We start from the raw sequence: 24,089 nt of genomic DNA on the forward strand, positions 1-24,089 counted from the left end.
TATTAAATTGACTCAAATTTAGTTTATTTACTAAATGCATATATTAATATAAACGAGGGTACTAAAAGTTTAGGTTGAAATTGACCACAGAAATCAATTTACATTTTGACCCAGAAAGTTAAAAATGTTACTTAACTCAAGGAATTAGATACTATTGCTCTTTTGATATCTAATAGTTCATTATTCATTATATATTTGAATGTTCGGTATAATTAATAATTTTGAGTCCAATAAAATTATTTTCAGATCTACGTCTAGCTAAATTTGAAGATATTTCAATAAAATCGTTCTTTCCCTGTTTCAGTTTAAACATTATTAAACTTTTATTTAATTTGAGAAAACTGTGCATATCTTTATTCAGCTAACAGAAATATTTTAATCTGACTCAATTCTGAATTTGGACACATATTTCGTCTCAAATCTGAACAGAACTAATTTTAAATGAAAAACCGGAACATCGAAATATATTAGGTGTTGGAATTAATTCGTAGCGTTTTTAATGAAAGAATGTTATTTATTTCACATGAGCATTAAAAAATACATTAATGAAAGTACTTCCCATCACTTGTAAAACGCTACGAATTAATTCCAACACCTAATAGATCAGATTGTCGATCGATAATTATTACGACAGAAAATGAAGAAATAAGCAATGCGGTAATTACCAATTAAATGAACAATAATAACACTTCACCGTTTCGTTCCGTCGGACAATCCACTTTTCCCGGCGACAAAGTTTGTTCATTAACATCGGAAAATTGAAAATTTAATTCTAATTCTTGTTTCTCGCTAAGCGTACAGTAATGTATTGTCACAACTTGCAGCGTGGAATGGATTGTGTGCGATGAAAAATAATTTCTAATAATAATTAAAAGAAAAGAAGATCTCGCGGTTAATCTGCATATAATGGAAAGCAACGCATTTAATGGGAGATAATTCCGTTATGCAAACGGCTTTCACAGCCATTCGATGCGAATGTGCGTAGAGTGCTAGAGCGTTGCTCGGCAAGTGGTTTTACCCGAGAGCTCGCCTAAAGCGGTTTATACTTCATCCTCCACAATTTGCGCGACAGAGCTGCTGTCGGATGAGCATGTTGACGGTATATGGATTAGTTGGAGGCGCGTCGTGCAAAATCGAACCTGTTCGCACTTTGAGCATGTCGACAGGGCATACAAATCGCCAGGAAGTCGACGATGATTATTATCGTCGTCGTGCGTAGGGTGATATCCGTCACCGCGGTTTTTTTATGCGAGAACCCGACGACATTGTGAACCGGAACACACTTATCGCAGATATCTCTCCTCATAAATAAGTCTTCTGCAACTTGTTGAAGAAAACAAAGTTATAACAAAGAATTTTCTAGCAAAATTTCTTTTTACAAATTTTTTATCACATTTGTTAATTCTTTCTCTATTTCACTTACTTTTTTACATTTTTCATTGTAACCTAAAGTTACAAGTCTTTCCAGTTTGGCAAGGTTTAAAAGTTAAGTCTAGGTATATAAGTAACGTTGACTAAATCGAATGTAGAGAATTGAGGAGAAAAATGGAAGACGATTGGTTAAATCCTCGTTAAAGGGAAATCGACGCACAGATTGGCCGAAAAGTACGCTCGCCAGCATTTTGACCCACTAATCCAGTTACCCTCTATTTTCACGTACAGTACGTGAGTTGCACTTGCCGAGGATACGTGAGGGAAGTTTGTCGACACGCGAAGTTACAAAGAACGACGGAAGGACGGAAGGAAAAGGAAAAGAAGATGATTGAGAGCTTCGAAATACGGAAAAGTCGAATACATCATGCACAGCTTTTAATGCCGTTGCGAGACACGATATTCCGCTCGCAATCCCAAGCGTCGGAAGAATGCACCGAAAGCACTGTGCAGTTTATTTAATTGTTCCGCCATTCTGTATAGCACGAAGTCTTCATATAACACGAATTCATGCCAAATGGCTGCTGTCTCGATAACTACCACAGCAGCGCCAAGTATAAAAGTACAATAAAAACGTGCCAACGGGAGAAGAAAATCCTTTAAATCCGATGAGAAAAGGATAAAACGCTTCGTACTCTTCAATGTGTATAATTGAAATGTTATATAAATCATATGTTTAACAATTTTTATGCATTTTAACAACTCGTATGCGATTATTTTTACACTGCAAAGTATACTTTTAAATAAATCTTTCACATTTTAATTCTTCATGAGGTCTTGAATTTAAGTTACACTTTTTACAGAAACGGTTTAAAGGTTATAATTTTCGATACGAATTATTATTTTTCACAAATAAACAAGTTCATATTATAATTGCTCGCAGACTATTAATTAAATAGTTTTATCAGCAGCATAAAAAATATCACTACAATTATTATTAATCGATGTAATAAATGATATAAAATCGTATCATAAACATCGTGAAATTACATAACTTCTCGTATGAAATAAGATAAGCTTATTCGCGAAAATAAGGCAATACAAAAACGAGCAAGGAATATTTTCCAAGAGAAATTTGCGAGTTGACAGACTCCTAATCGGTATGTTCATTTGTACGTAATTCAACAGAAAAAAAAAAGAAAAAAGGACTGCTAATGAACTGCGGTGCAATTTATTTAATCATCGCGCTCTTCGTAGAAAATTCCCATCCACGAGCGTGCCCACGAGCGCACCCATTGCGTTTCCCGGTCATCCCGTCCCAACTACGTTTGCCTTCCCTTTTCTTTTTTTTTCTTTTTTTTTTTACCGTCAAAGTGATCCATGTAATTGCGCTCTTTTGCATCGAAGCCACGATGACAAGCCCGTTTTATCGTGAATATCGAAAAGTGCGCGTCGATCGACGAAAGTGCCGCGCGGGGAATACGGCACGCTGGAGACGATGCCCTTAAAAGCTTTCACGAAATTGATGCGCAGACACACACACACACACACACACATACACACACGCGTACATACAGACATAGATACACAATACATATACATACGCACGACTAGCATAAATACCACCTGCCTTTTTCTTTCGTACAGTCGGAGTGACGAAAACAATTTTTTAGATTCTTAATAAATTCTTTTTGGTGTCGATAAATATCGTATGGATATTTCTTGGTAAGAAGTACTCGAGGAGTTGCCGAATAAAATTTGCCCAAGGACACATAACTACTTCATACCCCGCTTCATGATAACATGTCGCGCTTGCTGGCACTATGCATTTGTGTGTCAGTGATGAGATCGTAAATTTCGTGAGATTATTCATATTATTAAGACCATGATTAATACGTCCGATGTGCGTAAGCGCGCGAAATTGCACAAGCCAAAAATGACGCTGCGTTAAATCATGTATGAATGTCGTTGTGTATTAACAGCTATTTGATAAGTAAAATCTCCCGTTAATGATGATATTGCTTAAATACCTGAGGCCATAAAACGATGTCGATGAAATCTTGTGTAAAATACTTCCACTTTAAATGTGGAAAATGAAGAATGGATACAGTTACACACATTATGCATTTTCATTTAATTATTATCTCTGTCATGTACAACAGAGAAAATATGCATAAGTATAAAAATAGAAATTAATAAAAATAAAGCTACTAATAAAGTATTAATTAATTTATGCTTCAATTATTACAATAATAAAAAAATGTATTAATTGCTGCAAATAATAAATTCACATAAATTACGATACAATTAATATTGTAATTCACAATTAATTTAATTAACTTTTATGTAATTTAAATATCTTAAAAGCCGAGTTTAATTTATTAAAAAAAGCATGCATATAACAAAATACTGCCATTAAAAAAAATAAAGATTGTATTTATTATTAAAATAAAGATTATATTTATTATTCGGAATATAATTCGCCTTTCGGAAATATTTCACTTCAGAATTAAAATTTTGCCAGGCTTCAGCAGACTTCAATAAGTAAATATTACAAAAAAGTACCTTTATTAAAAAATTTAGAAAATCAGAAAAAAATGTCAAACGCGTGAAAAATTCTAACGCAAAAAATTTTTATTAACGAAAAATATTTTTATTCCTATCCTTTCTAAATTATTAATATCAAAATCAAAAATCAATGAAAAAAAACAAATAATATTTTAATTAAATAAAGCAACATATTTGTCGGAATACATCTCTTACGTATAACCACATATTTCATACCTATACCAAAAATCAGCATGTGCAACAGAGATATAGGTGTATAATGACGATATATGCATACGCAGTGAGCAGGAAAACTTATTTACCGAGCGCATATGCATTGTGAATTATTTGTTGGATTTTTGTCGAGCAAGCGGAACGCTGAGAATTTTCCGAGCGCGGATGGAATTTTTCCGCAGGATACAAAAAGCGGAAGCCAGCCTTAAGAAATCTCATTCACGTTTAAAAATTCACTGAGGCCGACGAGGTTGTTGAACAAGTGAAAAAGTGCCTTCGACGGAGACAGCAAAGAATATTTACCGCCAACCGAGTATGTGTGTATCGTAGTAGGTTTTTCCTTAACGGAATTCTAACGAAAATTCTAGCGAAATGTATAAATAATGACACCGTTATCAACGCTACATTTTCTTTCCTGGTGATAAATCTTGTTCGCGAAAAAGTATCAATTTGCATCGCGAAAAGTAGATTATCTTTTTGTTTTAACAAAATATAATGCAATCGACAATCTCGTGATGTTAACAAATTCAATAATTATTTAAATAATTTTATTAACTTATATTTTGTAATAAAGAAATAAAATATGTTAAATATGTGTAACAGAAAATATCAACATAATATTGATAGAATGTATAATTTGCAGGAGATTAAAAATTTTTGTGATTCTATTGGTTATACATAATTTGCATAATTATTTTATTGCTTGCACTGTTAATGGCGCAATTTGACAAATTATTGTTAATTTTCAATTTATTCGAAAAATAATAAAATGAAATTACTCGCTATTAAATTATGCTGTTAGCGTACAAACGATTGTTATACGTATATATTGCAATGCTACTACTCAGGTTCTCCGTATATACGATGGAATTTGAGCAAATATGTAGAATGAAACAGATAAAAATTAAGACAGAATGCTTATCCCGATAATCTTATATCTATAAAATACAATAAATTGCAAGTAAAATCCATTTAAACGATCTTGCAGGTATTTTCCAACCTTGCATTTCTTAAATTTATTATAATTCGAAGCAATATAATTGCATTAATGTATAATACATTGATGCAATAATTTATTTAAAAAGAAATGCAGGGATAAAAAATTAAACTGAATAAACAAAATAAAGAAATCTAACTTTTAAATTTATACAATGTCTTTAAATTTTTCGCATAATTTTGAAATAGTAATTAATACTATAGATATTTTCTTCACATCAAAATCTTTATACAAACAGTACAATTCTTTGTAACATTCAATGTATAATATTTTCAAGAGATTATCTTGTAAATTATACAATAGAAAATATGTTATGCACTAGAGATACGTGTCATTTGGCGATCACAACGCTTGCAAGCATTATTTGTCCCCACTTAACATTTAATAAACAACAAGGATGAAATGATTCCATGAGCATTGCGAGCGTCAAGTGAAATGCACCAGTTAGATATCGTATTCGTGGTTGAAAACGCAAAGAACAAGAAAAGCAGTTTTCTTTTTAATTTTCTTTGCCGAACTCTCTTTTTCACTAAATCGAATTGGAAACACGGCAGCACGTAGTCATTTCCGCAGCTCGTGATAAAAAATCATGCCGTTTCTCGACCGATGAGAACGGAGACGCTTGAAGGGGAAAAAGGAGCCCTTCGCAACACGTGTTGCCTTTCGAGAGAGTCCACTACTAAAAATCTATAGCTACAATACCGTCCACTCGCGGCAAACAAATACCCTTTATGTCGCACACGTTTTCCAGAAAACTTCACATTTTTGAAAGCTTCACTACTATTGGACGCGAGAAATTTCACGATCAAACAAAGCCGCCATTGTCCCCGTCTTTTTAGAACCTTTACTGATTTTGAGAACAGACAATATAGGTAAATGCTTTTCCCCTCGCTTATCAAGAGATGGGAGTCACGCGTAGGAAAGAATCGATTATAAATTAATTTCGATTATGTAAAACAAGATATTACATCTGGTCGCATTTATTGTGTTTTAGATTATAAATTATGATAATACATAATCCATATTTCAAAAGCAAAATTACTTGATGCAGTAATAAATTATTTATAATTTTCCATTTATTAACAAAATTGTAATTAACTTTTACTCCATTTTATCCATTTTTATTCATTGAAGGCAGTTTTTTCCATAAACGAGACAAAAAGTAAATAATTTTCAACATTGTTGTAAATAATAAAATACAGTGGAAAATACAAAATAATCAATAGTACATATTTCAGTAAACAGAAGCAAACTATGATTAAAGTTTATATTTTGGGACATCAACGAATTTTACCAACGATCCCCAAGAAACCATTATTCATTGCTGCGTTTACAGAATATTCGAGGAAATGTCCCATATGGCTACTCATACCCGGCAATCCTGACCGCCGCAATTTCTGCAACAACGAGACTCCCATTTTTCCAACACATTTACGTAACGGGTGCGTACATAACGTCATTAGAACACGTTTGCTGGTCCAAGAACTCCGCTCGTACGTACTATGAATTTTTTGTCGTTGACTGTTCACGTTCGATAGAATGAAAAAAACAGCTAACTCCAAAATGTGTTAAAATCAACATCAAATGTTTTTCAGACGCTATTTATATTTACTAAAAAATAAAGATTATAATTTTTAAAGAGAAAAAATCGCGCGAAAAATCTCGTTGCTCGCCTATATATTAGATAATTAGATAATGATAGATTAATTCTTATCACCAGTCCGAGAGTTAACGTGCACATTTGTTTGAAATATTTACATACAGATGGCTTTATGCGTGTAAAATTTTTCATAGGATCACCGGTGATCGAACGCGCAGCCATTTTAACGAGTAACGGAATGAGCTTTCACACAGAAATGAGCTTTGTCTCTTTTTTATTGCTTGTTACAAGAATTCGAGTATCCAACGCGATTGGCCATTAGTCACGAGATCACTTTGATAAAATTTACACACTTTTTCTCGACGAAGCTCGATAGAGCTTTATGATGATCGATCGTTTATTCGATAATAAATACGGTGAGATTATCGCTTCTGTTAAGCGTTTTTTATTTGCAAATGACTCAGTACAAATGAATTTCATCTGTAATAAATATGAAGAAGACAATCTTATATATTGTATATATTATTAAAAAAGTATGTAAAATTACATGCTAATGTGTGTAAAAATTATACAAATTATGATTTAAGTATAACATATTTAACATTAAATTATAACTTAAATATAAATTAATATTAAATATGATTTAAAAAAAAACGATATACCATATTTATAACGATTGTAGGTAATCATAAATATTTCGTTTATTTTATGTCAGTATTTAATTCACTGATGTCGAATGTTGAAAAATGATATGAAATCATCGTTATGATAACATTTTGCTATTTGTATAATTATTCTACTAGTATAATTATTTTTTTAACAATAACAAGATCTTTAATGTTTGGCCGTTCAACTATATTACTTTAATTAAAAAGTATAACTGAATTTATTTAACTAATGTTTAATATTAATCAATGTTAAAAATTATATTATTAAAAATATAATTAATATTTATTTTAAAGTCCTTGATGTATAGCTTTACTTCTACAAAATCTATCGTTATCCTAATGAAAATATATTACGATATTAAAATAATCAATCAACAAAATAATCAATGATACTATTCTACTTTTATCATTCACATTGCTTCCTCCACAACGTGTGGATTGTTTCTAATCGGCTTACTTCGCACACGGCTTTAATAAAATCTATACATGACCTTAAAAGAAATAAATCGATTTCATTCAATAAGGTCTTCGCGGGTAGGAAAGCCGCTTTGCCAAAGATACTCATATTTTATCGAGGCATTATATCGCGAAGTAATTCCCTTGTATGTAATCTTGCAATTAATATAGATTTATGAATGAAGAATAATTGTATTTTCAATTTTGTTGCTGCTGAACATCGAAAGCAGTTAGTCTTTTCTACCGTAATTTCTGTTCGTTCCGATCGCATCAGATATAAGCTTTTGAATAAAATCCTTTTTATTATCTTACTATACTACTAGAACAGAATCAGTTAGTATTATTGGCATTTTTTTCATATCACATACTACTATTTTCATACACGGCCGAATAATTGTCGTATTAAATAATGCATACTTTATTGACCAAAATGTCTTTTGTTATCACAATATAATTCTTGTTGAGTACACTGTTATAAAAGAATTCATATAAAGTTATAACAATTATAGTATGTAAAAGAATTTATGTAAAGTTATAACAATTATAGTAAATAATTTTAGGATCCACTATTAATTCACACACGTGAGTACAATTACAATTTAAAAATGAGATTATTCTTTTTTACGATAATTAAATAATTTGCAAAAATCAATTTACAATTGGATTTATGGAAATGTATATATAATAATTACATACAATTTTTTTTAAGTTATGTTATCAATATGTATAAACATATACAAATATAATACGAATAGAATACGAATATGATATTATCATTATGTCATATATAATAGTACATAAATTTGTACACAGAAAAAACCAAATGCAAGTAAATATTTGTTTGAATAGTTCCAAGTAAATACAATATTCACTAAATGTAAACATATATTTGTTTGATACAAGAACCATTAATTTGATTTAAGTATTGTTTTTTTTTATTGAGCAAATATTATTTATTTACTTTAAACAAATGTTTAGAACTATTTAAAAAATATTTACTCAGATTTAGCAAATTTTTTTCACACATTTACATAAAAATTATAAAATATACTTATTATTATTGGGTATTATTATTGCAATTTTCTATCTAACAGAAATATATATTTAAGGAAGAAAATATTAATTTTTATAAAAACGTACAATTTTCACTATAATTTAAGTTTTAAGTCACATTAATAATAAATAATTAATTGCTATAATTCTTAATTAGAAAATAATTGCAATAAATAAATATTATTTCAGAATATGTATTATAATACTTCGGAGAGAATTTGGGTATTAAAGAATATTATTAGGTGTTGGAATTAATTCGTAGCGTTTTACAAGTGATGGGAAGTACTTTCATTAATGTATTTTTTAATGCTCATGTGAAATAAATAACATTCTTTCATTAAAAAACGCTACGAATTAATTCCAACACCTAATATTTATTTCACAGAAAAATTGTATCTTAATTTAAATTATGTATTAAGTAAAATTTACGTAAGATTTCTTATCAAATTATGTCATAATTTTGTCATCGTAAACATTATCATTGATCTGTGACTTATGACTTCGTTTTTGATGTCTTTTATGATATATTATTGATATATTATTGATTCACAACAGACGTTATATTGACGATACCTTGCTATTTGGATAGTATGTTCTTAGTAGGTACATGTCTCTATAGATACTACAGTCTCTTAGCTTTAATGAAAAATTTATATATTGTATCTAATAAATATTTTTCTTGTAAATGTATATAAAGTGTAAGGTGATGCTACAGATATTCATTTGTTACAACTATTTCAGCTTGCACTTTTTTTCACTCCCGTAGCTCAGCAAGTGGCACGAGCGCAGTTGCTTTTCCCGCCTCCAAGAAATCGCTTCCTTGACCTCCACAACGACCTAGATGTTTCTCGGCAGGTCTTCGGATTACCATATATATCGCCCTCGGAGGACCGATGTAAGGCACCGAATGTCCGACTTCCTTTGCCTATGGGAGTCGTATGGAGATTTTACAACAAATGTGTCGTATAGAATTTGCACACATTTCCGCGTAAATACATGCTGTAGAAAAAAAATTTTTCGGCGCGAGATCGGCAAGTAGTTTCTCGAGATTGCGTAATTGTCGGGACGGAAAAGGGATTTTTGTTATTTCCGCGACAAATGGAATTCATTATTCGAAACGAACAGAGGAGAAAAAACATTGGTACGAGTTTTACAATACAGATGTATGAATGAACAAAGAAACATATAGCGTGCATTCCATAATATCAGGTAGTTTGTTATCAAAAGCAAAAAACTATGCGAATGGACCAAAAGCTACCACAAAAACATATAGACGTTAAAACCGTTTGTAAAATAATAAATTAAGTAGTTTTTTTAATAGATAATTAATCTTTATTTATTTTGTCTTTACAAATATTGTATTCTTTTTTAATATCTCAAATTATGAACAGAGTATAAATTATGAATTAATTTAATTGTATAAACATAAATATTTTCGTGAAATATGTGTATATATATATATATATATATATATATATATATAAGATAGTTACACACACACACACACACACACACACACACACACACACACACACACACACATACATCAAATGAAAAATAAAATTATAGACTGTAATAGATTTATTAGCAAGATTTATAATTTATAATTAAGAATTTAATAACGTTAAGTTTAATATTATTTATATATTTGAACTTTTAACAAAAAGAAGAAAAAGAGAAAAAAAATATAAGCAAATTGCCGTGCGATAATATGTCAACATCGTGTCAAAAATCGTTCCGTTGAAATAAGTCTTTGAAAATAACTTTCTCTGCAGTCAGAGAAACAATCATTCTCCGAAAAACCATATCGCAATGTTTTATTGTGAATCGAAACCAGTACTAACCGAATAAACTACGTTTGCCACGCGGTTTTTGTACAATGGAATTGGTCACAGCGAAAGCTTTGTTTTAGCAGAACCCCTTCAATTCATAGAGTCGAGAAACAACAAAAATTCCTGTATATTGACTGTGACACGTTCCATCCCGCCGAATGTACATACCACGATGTGTAGAAGAGATTACTTAACGTAATGTTACATAAAAAACAAATATTTTATCTACGTTTTGTCAAGAAGAGACATTCTCGAGCGAAAGATGTTGAAAATAGGTTTTCAGATATTTTCTCTTTATCCCCTTACTCTCTTATTGTAATGCTTCTCTATAACTTATATGTATATATGTATATATGTAACACATTCAGTAAATTAATCAAATTCAAATAAATTCATCGTTATACTATTATAAAAAAAATAATATAATAAGATAATACGTTCAAGATTATCAATGTTGATTTCAATGCTCAATATAGCTTATATACGCTTTTGGAATGATAATTTGAGTTATTTGAGATCACAGAACAATAAGACTCTTTCACATTTAACAGCAGAGGCATAATTAGTATGCTCAAGAGAAAAATTCTCTCTCTCTGTCTCTCTCTCTCCTTCTCTCTCTCTCTCTCGACTATTTTTTTTAATTTGTAAGATAAAAGATAAAAGAGAGACACATTATTTGCATTACAATACATTTACATAGCGCGGATGGATTACAAATACATATCGAACATATTTCAATAACTAATATGTCAAAAGGAAAAGTCCATGAATAACATCATAACAAAAGAAATATATGGATAATTTTCCTAATTACTTTAATTAATTTTACTCTATTCCTGTTTTTTTAACTTCTTTGCTTCTATCTCTCTGCGTCTGTTTAAGTTTCTCTTGTATTTGATTCTGAAATAAATAAAAATGTATAGAAGAATAAAACGGGATCGCAATTTCTTTGTCAAAAAAACGATTAAAAGATACTATTGAAAATTCTTCATTTATATCCTAAAAATATATATTTGACTGTATTATAATACCATGAGCTTTCATTGATTTCTTAAAAAAACGGAAAAATAACAAATTGTAGTTGAACTTAAGAAAAGAATTGCAGAAATGTTACTTCAAAAGAGACACATAATATACATCTACCTTAAAGAGATCGTTAGTTTACAAGGAAGGGTCACTGGCACGGCGAGAGAAGAAGACGCAAGGGAAGAACTCTATTCTAAGCGGAACTAATTGCGAACGTTATTTAATCTTCTAATTTGACATCGCCGAGTGGTCGTTTCTCAAAATGCATTTTCAACGTTTTCCAGAGCACAGAAAACGTCCCTTAATTATTTTGCATAACGAAGCGACCAAGTTTCAACGATAAAAGTAATTCCACAGGTAACGACAGTTAACGAGTTGTTCATCATTAAGACTAATGCTCGTAATCTTTGTTCATCGATTTTACGAGTATTTGAGTCCGGCTCGAAGGCTTACTTTCCGCTGTGATCTACAAATGACGATCAATTGAATTCGATAAAATCTAACTTAAGACGCGACATAAATTATAGTAATATTAGAATAAAAGTCAATTGAATTTTTTCTCCCTTTTTGTCAAAATAACGTACATCCGCACCTTAAAAAATCTAAAATATCTAATGTCATGTTCAACTAATTTATTGTTAATTTATTGTCCAGAAATTTCAGATGCACCATTCATTAAAATAAACTGGTTTACAATTATCATAATTATAATTGTTAAATAAAATAAAAAAATAAAGTCATTATTAAAATCCATACATATTGGGTCATTTAAAAAATATCCGCGGTTTTTTCATTCAAAAATTGAATAAAAAACCGCGGATACTTTTTAAATAACCTAATAATATAGAATAAATGTAGAACAGATTTTTGTGATGTAAAAAAATTAAATGTAATAAACACGTGTAATATAATCACAAAAATATATATTCTACATTTAATAAAATCTTCTTTATAATAATATAGATATTTAAAAAATATTAATTTATAATTAATTAAAATTCTTTCAAAATTTCTCTCTTCAAAAGTTTTTCTAAAATAACTTATAAAAATAACTCATTATAACAAAAAGAAATACTTATTTCTTTTAAATAATAGTTTTTACGCGTAAAGAGATGAAATTCATTCTAAACCTAAACTTTATTCAAAGCTCGAAAAGTAATATTCCAACTTTCAAAAGTATCTATAAATAAAGTTCTCGATTTGGCTCTGAGAACCTCGTAACTTTCCGCTGTTTGTCGTCGCGTCGAATCGAAACTACTGTGGCTTAACGACGAAGAACGTTGAAATGAAAAACGTCACGTGTCAGGATTTCATGCCGGCATGTTCTATAATCCAAAAACCGCGAAAATGGACATCCATATTACTTTACACGTTATATAAAAACTGTTTCGATCGCAATAAGCGCATCGAAGTTTATACTCTACAATACATTACCTTCATTTTTTGCCAAAGATGTCGATGTCCTCCTGTATCAATCTATCGTTATAGTCACCAAAATACAGAATCTTTGTATGATATTTAATTATTAATATTTTAGAACTAATAATTTATAAATAATTGAGATTCTTCCAAAATTTTTCTATTCAAAAAATTCTCTAAAATAAATTGCGAACATGACATTAATTGCCATACATACATAACACTAACTTTACATGCAAACAAGTACATATATATATATATATATTTATATATACTATTAAAAATAAGTTTTTACCGTATATTTGAAGCTTGATTCGTGATTCTAATTCTTTCAAATGAATTCTTTCCCAAAATACATCTGTAAAATATATAATTGTAAATATATTTTGAAACAGAAATTTATTTTAGAGAGAATTAGAATCACGAGTCATGAAAGATTCAAGTCAAACCCTGAACATCGCGTTTTCTCTCGAATATTACGAATGCTCCAGTAAGTTACTATCGGTCAGAGACTGCTCGCAGTCAAGAACAGTTAACTGATAACTCCGCAATAAGTATGAATTTGCAATTCTACTATAGTATGCAAATAAAGTCAATGTTTGGTGTGCCGAGCGTCAGCCGACTCCAGTCGACTAATTGATTCCTCGGGCGCTTCGCAGAGCATCACCATTGCCGCAACCAGCGCGAACATGGCTTCCGGAATCTTAACCGGTTAGTGTGGAGCACGTTCGACAGTTGTTAAATTCCTCGTCCTCGTCTGCATGCTCTCCTTTCTCCCCGTTGTGCCGATAAATGCAATATTGTTCCTCGTTAAGTTTCCGTCGCGTTACATTACTGCCCGTGAGTGTCTAATCAGCCACACCTGCCTCATTGGAAACGCGAAGACTTGTACAAAGTTTCGATAAGATCGCATAATCTATCGCGCATCGCATGTACTTGCGAAGATTTCACCCCCTAGTCACGTAACCTTTACAGAAATCCAATTCAATATTAGATATTACTTATTTTGAGTTATTAAAAGCACTGAATAGAATAGTGTTATTAATTAATTACTGCCTTCCAGTATTGAATTTTTGAAAAAAAAAGACTAATTTTCAACAATGCAAAACATAACGTTGACTAAAAAAAAAGTTAATCTGTCTTTGAAGATAATAAAAGTAAAAGAATAATATGATTAAAAAGAAGAAAGTTTAGTTACTGTTAAAACCAATAAAAATAAATTTCTGCAAATTGCGAAATAGATCGAAAATTCGTTATTTTACATACAAGGTTGTATTTACCTGGAAATTGTGTACATTATACCCTATTAATTTAATTAAATTAATTGAATCAATAAGTGCATCAATAATTAATAGAGTAACACTCGAAGTGCATGAAAACACACCTATTATTATGTGCCTATGCATCTAATATTAATTACTAGAAATTACTAATTTGTACATTTAAAATTTAATTTAGAGAATTTTTTAATGTACAGTTAACTATATTTATTATTCTCTACTATTCAATGTATCTCTATATTATTTCTACTTCACAAAAACGCATTCTTTGAAATTTTTATATACATACATGTCTCTATAAATGTTCATTAACAATAAACAAGCCAAAGATTTCTTTTGTTACTGAAAATATAACAAATAAATGAATTCAAAGTTCCCTTCACAAAATCAATGGCGATAAACAGTCTCGTAGCTATTTTCAGTGACGATTGGATTTTCCAAAGAATCGACGCCTACTTTCTCGCTCCATCAGGTTCCCGTCTATAACTGTCTTGCCAAGATATCGACACTTCCATTTTGCCATTTCTCTATTCCGTCGCTGACCTTTTCTGTCTATCTTTCCTTCGGTCTCGGCGAATTCTCATCACGACGAACATCCGAACGAATCTGGCGAGACAAAGCAATCGAGTTGCAATTAGAATCGTGAATTTCAATACTAAGATTCTCTCTCGAGTAATTCTGCATCTATCAATCCAAAAATCTATGCTTTAAAGCTACTTCCTTTGTTTTTGTTTGCACAATTCGCACAAATTTACATGATGTGATATTTCTGTGCAAATTAAACATGCAGGTTTGCACATATTTGTATTTAACGAATCATTAATATGCGAATTAATATGTTTCTCGTCGAAGCGATGAACATTCAATATTAATCGTATTATGGTCGAATACACTTGATTAAATAACTTGAAAATGTTTTACTAATTAATTAATATGCACCACGGTAATATTTCCCAAATTACTAACAATGAGGATTAATAAAGTGCTTAAAAATTCTTCATAACAATTCAATGATATGTATAATATCGCGTTAATTCAAAATTGGCACTTGAAAAAGACTTCGCATTTCATATTCCATTATTATAATATTTAAAAAATTTCTGTTCAAATGACAATTTTTAAATATTAATATATGCGGATAGAAGAAGAATTATTATTTTATGATTCGAATAAAAACAATATAAATACACAAAGCACCTTTCTGATATTAATATTAGCAAAAATTAACTTTGCATCAACTTTAGCTAATATTATTCAGCCTTAATCTTGCATCTTAATCTCTAAAAACTTGCGTGCCATCTTTTTGTCATTTTTTGAAAATACCATAGAAGATATTGAAACAACGTAAAATTTACATGAAAATCATATCAATTTCATTTGTAAGGCAAATATGTATCAAGTTACCACACCGCGCAAGGCTTTCTACATCGTTTACAAGCGAACATTTTAACAGCCTTTGTGGCAAACCTCTGGCAAATCTTGAACTTTTGTAGACGCGACCGAGTACGCCTGTTCATGAATATTTTAACATAGAATAGTGTCTCTTCATTGTTTGTACCTTGTTACTCATGGAGATCAAAACGTTTGTGATTACCGATAAACGTCATAACACAATAAGTATTTGCAATTTCAGCAATTGCTACAATTTTCTCCTTAAAAATGTATTAGACATTTCAAAGTTAAAGAGATCCCAAGAAACTATCATAATAAAATCACGTATAAAAATTAAAATTAAATGTAAAATTAAGCATTAAGTCAAACTTGATACTTAGTGCTTAATTTTAAACTTAATTTTAGTTTTCAAAATGTCAACAAAAAAACTAGAGTCCGGTCGAAATTTCAATTTCAAATTCGGTTTCAGTCAGTTTAGGTAAAAAAATAGGGTTTCAGTTTGATTTCGATTTTGACCGAAATTAAAAGAAAATTTCGATAGATAAACCGAAACTGTACAAGTTGTAACGTGAGCATTCAAAAAACAACTGTTCGATTTTAATTATTAACTCGTTGATTAAACTTAAGATTGTAATTTGAGTACAAACTTTGATGTGATCCTAATAATCCTCAACTTTTAAAGAAATCAAATTATCGTTATAATAACTGTGATTTGATTTCTTTAAAAGTTGAAGATGCAATATTATTATTGTATAATTAAATATTTTAATAAAATCTTGTTTTTTAAAAAGTACATAAATTTGTCATGATTTATAAAAATCATACGATCTCTGTAAAATTAATCCAAAAAAATATCGATTTCAACTCCGGCCAAAAAAATGTGATTCCGTTAGCTCCTTTCTCTTTTTTTTTAGTAAGACTTATCTAATTCGGTTCCGGTTTCGTTTTCGGCCAAAATTGAATGACAACCGAATATTCATTTTCGGTTTCGGCTGGAGGACAAAATATGGTTTCGATCGGACTCTAAAAAACTTCTTATTATATATTAACAAAAAAAAAACATATGGAAGTATTAATTTTGAACAAATGCGCCATTTTGTTGCAAAATATTATTCATTTTTTGAATTGGAACTACTCATTAAAACGTACTTATTATACGTATAATCTTATATAGGAACTTTCTTGGACACTTGGTTGGATGGCAGTCACGTCTTTTTTTTTATACAAACGATCGTTTATCTAACTTGGTACGAGTGTGATTATCACATCGTAATACACATTATGTTGGTCGACTGACTATCGCATATCGATATATGTGTCATACATATGTTACGAAAAGCTTTAATGCATTGAAATCGTGAAACGTAACCAGTAACAATACTACACATTGAACACAGCACATTGAAAATAGCACATTAAATACAATCAATGCAAATAAAAAAATTATATGAAATTTAATAAGCTCAGATCATCCTCTCAGTTATTGTAGTTTAGAGTTATTGTATTTTTAATTTTGAGTTTTTAATTTTAAATAAACATTTAAATAAACGAAAATATTTTATAAAATAATTTAAAAAATAATTTATTGTGTTGTCCGGAAACACCTTTTAGAAAAACGTTCATAAAAATATTCAATTATTCACTTAATCGAACACATAAACCAGTAACATTAAATCCATCTCTTTAAATGATTATTGCATCAAATTATACACTATCGTAATTTCAAGTTATTAATGAGAATTGATTGATTGTAATACTGTAGCACAATTTTAGTCGACCGTAACTTGTTGCACAACATATCAAAGTTGTTTATGAAAATTACATTTGCCTATATTGCTTATTACGATATTGCCTAATCGGAAGTTTATTGTGAGATTTCATGATTTTAAATTTTGTAACAAATAACAAAACCTCGTGAAAGTCCATTAAATATTCGTGATCTAAAAAAATTGCACGATGGAAATATAATAATAAAAATTCCGGAAACCACACATTCCGTTATTCCAGTCGACGTACAACTTGGAATGCTACTAAGTGTCCAGTTACAGCCAAGATGTCTTTGCGCAACTCCAGATTGTACCTAGTACAATTCCGCGTAACTCCTAAGCAAGAAGGTGATCGGAACTTCCTGCACAACTTTACTAAGAACACGGGTGCAGCTTACTTGAGCTTTCATCCTACATGCCTGTTTTCGTTCCCAGTTGTTTCACAAGGCGGTTGTACTTTGACCATAGGAACGTATCGGAAATCAGCTTTCGCGAAATGAAAGAAAGAACTGTTTCAAAAAGTTTTACGAAGTCTTTGAGGTGTTGTCCACAGATTAAATTTTCTACAATAGTTTGTAACGATTTGTAGATCGATCGATAAAGCACTCTATGACATGTGTGATATATGGATGCTTTTAGCGTATAAAAGAATCGGAAATAAAATGCCAATTAAACAAGATATAAATTATAGTAAATTACTCTCTAAATTTCTTAGAATAAAATCTCACTCCAAAAGAGTTAAAATTGCTGCCATTATTTTAAAAAAGTAAAAAATTTGCACTTTCGAGTAAGAATGACAGATTTTCGCTTTCTTTTTTTGAAATGAGATTTCACACTTTTAAAGTGAGACTCATTCCAAAAAAAAGAGTGAGATTTCTTTCCTTTGGAATGAATCTCCAAGAAAAAAAAGAATGAAAATCTATTACTCTCAAGAGTGAAAATTTTTCACGCTTTTTCAATATTGGCAATATTTTAGCTCTTTTGTAGAAAGATTTCAATCCAAGAAATTTAGAGAGTATAGAATTAGTCCATAAATTATTGATATTTTAGATAATTTCAGTACAATAAATAAAGCGTTAATTGTTATCTTATTTTAATTTTAAATGTCTTCTTATTCAGTTTCTATATGAAATGTGATAAATCTGCGGTAACAAATATACAAAAATTTGCAAATTAACTTGATATATCTTATATTTGTGTCGTATGTTTAAAAAAAAACTATTTTATTTATAAAAAATAGCAAATATATTTTATTCATATAAAAAATAAACTATAAAAATCGATATGCTACTCCCTCTAAAAAAAAAGGAAGCAAGGCTAGATAAAACGCGATACAATAATAGTGATTTTTTTTTCAATTTTTACTGGTATTTTCAATTTGCGGTAATCTGTCTGTGGCTGAATTTTTGTTGCTATTTGCAACAGGAACTGTATATTTCGTGTGTGCGGCCGGATGAGTAATACATGTAACCGAAGTTATTCCACTTTGACCTAAATCTTGTAACGCACGACTCGGAAAGCAAGATAGGAACGTGAGGAGGAAAGTGTTTACGTAAAACACGGTAAATCTTACTAACTGCAGTATATGTTTAACAATTGTCAAATACATAAATATCGTGTTTATACGTAAAATATGACGCACCAATTGAATTTCATCGGATACAGTCTTCGATGTTGTCAACGTCGTACGGAATTGTTAATACTGCAAAATAAATGTTCAAAACTGTCACATACATCTGAGGAGAATATTAATGTGTAATCAAATTGATATATAAGTACATCAATTTTCCGCGCAACTACAACAATATATCGAAAGCTTCAATAAAGCCCAGCTGCAAGTTATTGCTCAGATATTGATTTATCGGAGGAAGTTATTAGGCTTTATTAATTACTGTAACATTTGCGTAACTAAGAATTTGCGCGCAATATTAATATCGACTATCAAAGTTTTCCCCAAAGTTTTCGATAGATTATATTAAAAATCCAAATTTCAGAAGATAACATAAATCAAACGTAAATCGATAAATAAAATAAATAATAAATTCAAACTTCAAGCTGCGTGAATTGTTATTTCCTAATTTACTATTTAACAATAATGTATGATATACTAATTGACACCCAATAAAAATTTTTTAAATATTTATTTTTTCGGATAATGAAAAGTATAATATAAAAACAAAAATTTTTTAACAATTATAAAAAAGCGAAGATTAAAACTTCTTTGTTAAAAAATACTAATTTTATATAGTTCCTATTTAAAAGTATTTCGCAAAAAACATACAAATCATTGTATTCTCAACGTCAAAAATTAAAAGAATTTGATTTTTATGAATTTATAGGATTAATTTTTTATGAATTTGTAGGATAGTATATTACTTTCAATGAACGACAAAAATTATTACGATATGTTTAAGCTGTAAATTTATATGAAGTTGGCTTTAGAAAACGATGGAAAACAATTGTAAAGGATATTAGAATTTAAATATACGCAGTGATTTTATTGTTAGCAGCAATAAAAAATTCATTAATGTACTTATTTATTTGAATTTCGCTGCATATGAAATTCGCAGAAGCCATGGAATTTTTTCAAATTTAAAAAAACAGTAAAGTTACGTTTAAATCTTTTCCAGAACACTTTCTATAGTACATTATTCAATGAGTTGTATAGCTTATAATAATAGGTAATAATATGTATCTTCATTCCGTAATTTTCGTTAAATCCAATAATTTTAAATTATGTAATTCTACATAATAATTATGAAAAATAGGAATAAATAAACATACGGCGATTAAATTATTTGAAAATTTAAATGTAAGGCGACAATATTCTCTTCTCATTAATAATAATCGATAGGGCTTAATCAAAATTAAGTTATAAGTAGTTTTTTAATTTATGCAATTTTATGCGCGCATGCAATTTAATTTGGTTTATCGGCAATCGAAATATACTCAATAAACAACAACTTATTAATAGTACAATTCATTTATTAAAGAAAAAGTATTCTAAAATAAGTATAAATTATAAATATATCAAAAAAAAAAAAAAATTTTTTATGTTTATTAAATAGGAAATAGGAAATTCTAACGATACAATCTAAACTAGGATTTGTGCTTAATTAATTTAAAGTGAATTAATATATATTACACACATATATATATGTATATATATATATATATATATATATACACACTGAGGAACAAAATGAGGTCCATTTTCGGAATGAACAGGTGTAGATGAGCGCACCATCGGTGGGTTGACGTGGCACCTACAAAGGCCAGCGCGCTCATCTACATCCATCCACGCCGAAAATGGACCTCATTTTTGCTCCTCAGTGTAGTACATGCATATATATATCATATTGTAGTCATTTGAACTACGCGCCGAAATTTTTCCGGACTTAAAACACAGCTAAATTACCAAAATAATATCACAATTAAATTTTTTATGCTCAACAGGCGTTCTATCTATTAGAGAGATTTTAATATGATAGAAATCTGTAAATAAATTTATTTATTGCAAAAAATATTATTTCGGTAGTTCAGCTGCGTTTTAAGTCCGGAAAAATTTCGGCGCGTAGTTCAAATGACTACAATATGCTATATACATGTGTATGTATACATATATGTATATTAGTATATATTAATTCACTTTAAATTAGTCAAGCATTAAAAAAGTCCTAGCTTAAACCTTTATGGTCAGGATTTTCTATTTCCTATTTGATGAGTTTCAAAATATACAGTTCAATAAGATTTTTAATGTTTTATGTTTACGTTTTTTATATTACATTCATTATTAATTTAACTTCAAATTTTTTTGATAGTATGGTTGTCCAGTAGCAAATACTATATAACAACATTATTTATTACAATAAATAATAATAATTCCTAAATATACCTCACTCCTATATCTTCCTATAAATATTTTGCCATTTTCTATATTGCTTATTAGTGATCTAGAACACGACAGCATTTCCTTCTAAGTGGAAATGTATATGTCGTCATGGTTATTTCGTTCTCATTTCGCTACATCTACGCCTTATTGTATCCCATTTGTGCATATTACCTGCTAAATACCTTCCTTGAGAAGGGATTTCGCAGAATAATAAAACTTAAATATCTACCGATTGTATCTAATCACCTGAGTCCAGATCCGCAGAGAATCTATATAATAGAGGGGTTTCGAACAACATAAAATAACAGTGTATTGAATATTTGCAATAATAAATAGCCACTAAGTGTCAAATTTATTTAATATATATAAGAGTGCAAATATAATTAATAAATGCTTAGCTATCCCCCCTCCCCCCCCCACTTAACCAAATCTTAAAAATTATGTAATAAATCTGAAAAAATTATTTAAATAATAATCACATAATGCGTTATTTATGTGCTATTCATATCCGCAAACAAAAATTTTTGTGCTCATTCCGTTAAGCTAAAAAAAAATTTTTTGTGGGGGGAGCTGAATAGACGGTCAGTCAATTCCCCCACCCATTAAAAACAATCGATTTGAAAAATTAAATACACAGGATTTATGCGCTATTTACGCGCTACTATTTGCAAACATTTTCAATTTTTGCGCTGCAATCCTTAAGGCACTTCCCTCTTGGAGCGAACAGCCATATTCACCTCTAAGTCTTTGAAAATTGCAAAATTAAAAATAAACATTAATATTTATAATTCATGAAAAATTATAAAAATACATGCTTATCCAGTCGAAGTCTATTTTTGATTTATGCGCTATGAATTCTAAATGAATATCGCTCCAAGAGGGAAGTACCTTAAAGGTTGCAGCGCAAAAATCCAAAATGCTTGGAAAAAGTAGTGCATAAATCAAATTATTTTGCACAGTCAAAGTACTTAATGTTGTAATTTTAAACGAAACGTTTGCTCCAAGAGGGAAGTGCTTTAAGGGTTGCAATGCAAAAATCGAAAATGCTTGGAAATAGTAGCGCATAAATCCTGTGTATTTAATTTTCCAAATCGATTGTTTTTAATGGGTGGGGGGGGAGGGGCTGACTGACTGCCGACTCAGCCCCCTCATAAAAAATTTTTTTTTAGCTAAAATGAGCTCAAAGGAATGAGCACAAAAATATTTGTTTGCGGATATGAATAGCGCATAAATAGTGCATTATTACATAATTTTTTCATTAAGATTTGGTTAAGTGGAGGGAAGGGCAACTAGGCAGACGTATATAAATTACTTTATAAATTTACCACGTTATATATTTATAAATACATAATATAAATACATAATATATAATACATTATATATTTATAATTATATGTAATCAAATTTATATGATTATAAATGCATTTAAATATGTGCAAAAACTAAAAAATTCACATTTTATTTTAATTACTTAATTATCTATATACTAAGAAATATTTTTAACTAATTCTCGTATTATCAACTAACGTTTATACTTAAAAACTTGTTTCTCTAAATCGTATTTGCAGCAAAACTCAAACAAACTATTTTTTATTAAAAGAATAAAATTTTGAAATTATGCAAAAATTAAGACTTATTACAATAATTTTTCCTTTTCAATAATGTTTAGTTAGGTTTCTCCTATAAAGTTAGCACAAATTTGATAAATAATATTTACTATAATTTTTTTATAATTTCACAAAAATAATATATTCTTATAATAAAAAATTAAATTACATTAAAATATTTTTTAAACGTTTATTGCAATAATATATTGTAATCAACATATTTCATCTTTTAGCATTAATGTTCTCCATTTATGCTTACATATTATGCAATGTTGCATAATATTATAAATTAATGGCCAAACTGTTGCAGACAATACAATGTGATTCGTTGTATTCGCATATTATTGATTTTTGCTATTAATTATTATTTATTATAATGTACCGCCTTCCTTATTTTATAAATAATACGTAAAATAATTCATCACAAAATACATCGTCATTTGCGGCCTCAATTTCTCGCGCATATATGCAAACTACATGTTAATTAATCACGTCTACAAATCGCACGTTACATATAGCGCTGATGAAAAGATTAACTCTTAATGATGTGGTGAGCATTGTATTCCATTTCATTTTCAATAAAAGATAATGAATATATCTATCATTTTGATTTTCAATGTAAGAATCAATTATTGTTAAAAGTAATCTTTTCAAAATCTTATGCCCCAAAGTAAAAAATTAGAAAAAGACAGAATAAAAGCATCTAACACGATTTTTTCTTCTTTAAATAGCCAGAAAAGTAGAAGAAATCAAGAGAACGTCATTAAAATAAATGTTAAACTTAATAGGTTTTTTATTGAAGTTATAAAATAAATTTCTTATTCTTGTATCTAATAGTTGTGGAATATTTTCTAATATATGTATATAGGGGAAAGTAGGGTAATTGTGTGCATTTTGGTTTAATACTTTTCCAATAAATGGAGTTGGTATCGCGGCGAAATTTCTAGAC

At 29.5% G+C, this 24,089-nt stretch overlaps 1 protein-coding gene and 1 long non-coding RNA gene across 12 annotated transcripts in view; both read right to left on the reverse strand.

Annotated features, from left to right (window-relative positions):
- LOC105153659 (A-type potassium channel modulatory protein DPP6) overlaps positions 1-24,089 on the reverse strand; it is a 635,032-nt gene that overhangs the window by 409,250 nt on the left and 201,693 nt on the right. The gene's annotated exons all lie outside the window — the stretch shown is intronic.
- LOC147909135 (uncharacterized) lies at positions 16,675-20,703 on the reverse strand. The gene is made up of 2 exons (XR_015545748.1): positions 19,236-20,703; positions 16,675-18,246 (listed from the first exon to the last, which is right to left on the reverse strand). It is a non-coding gene; the product is annotated as an uncharacterized LOC147909135 (long non-coding RNA).

The sequence above is a fragment of the Acromyrmex echinatior genome, chromosome 7 (assembly GCF_024713525.1).
Source record: "Acromyrmex echinatior isolate Ae372 chromosome 7, ASM2471352v2, whole genome shotgun sequence".
NCBI classification, from domain to species: Eukaryota; Metazoa; Arthropoda; class Insecta; order Hymenoptera; family Formicidae; genus Acromyrmex; species Acromyrmex echinatior.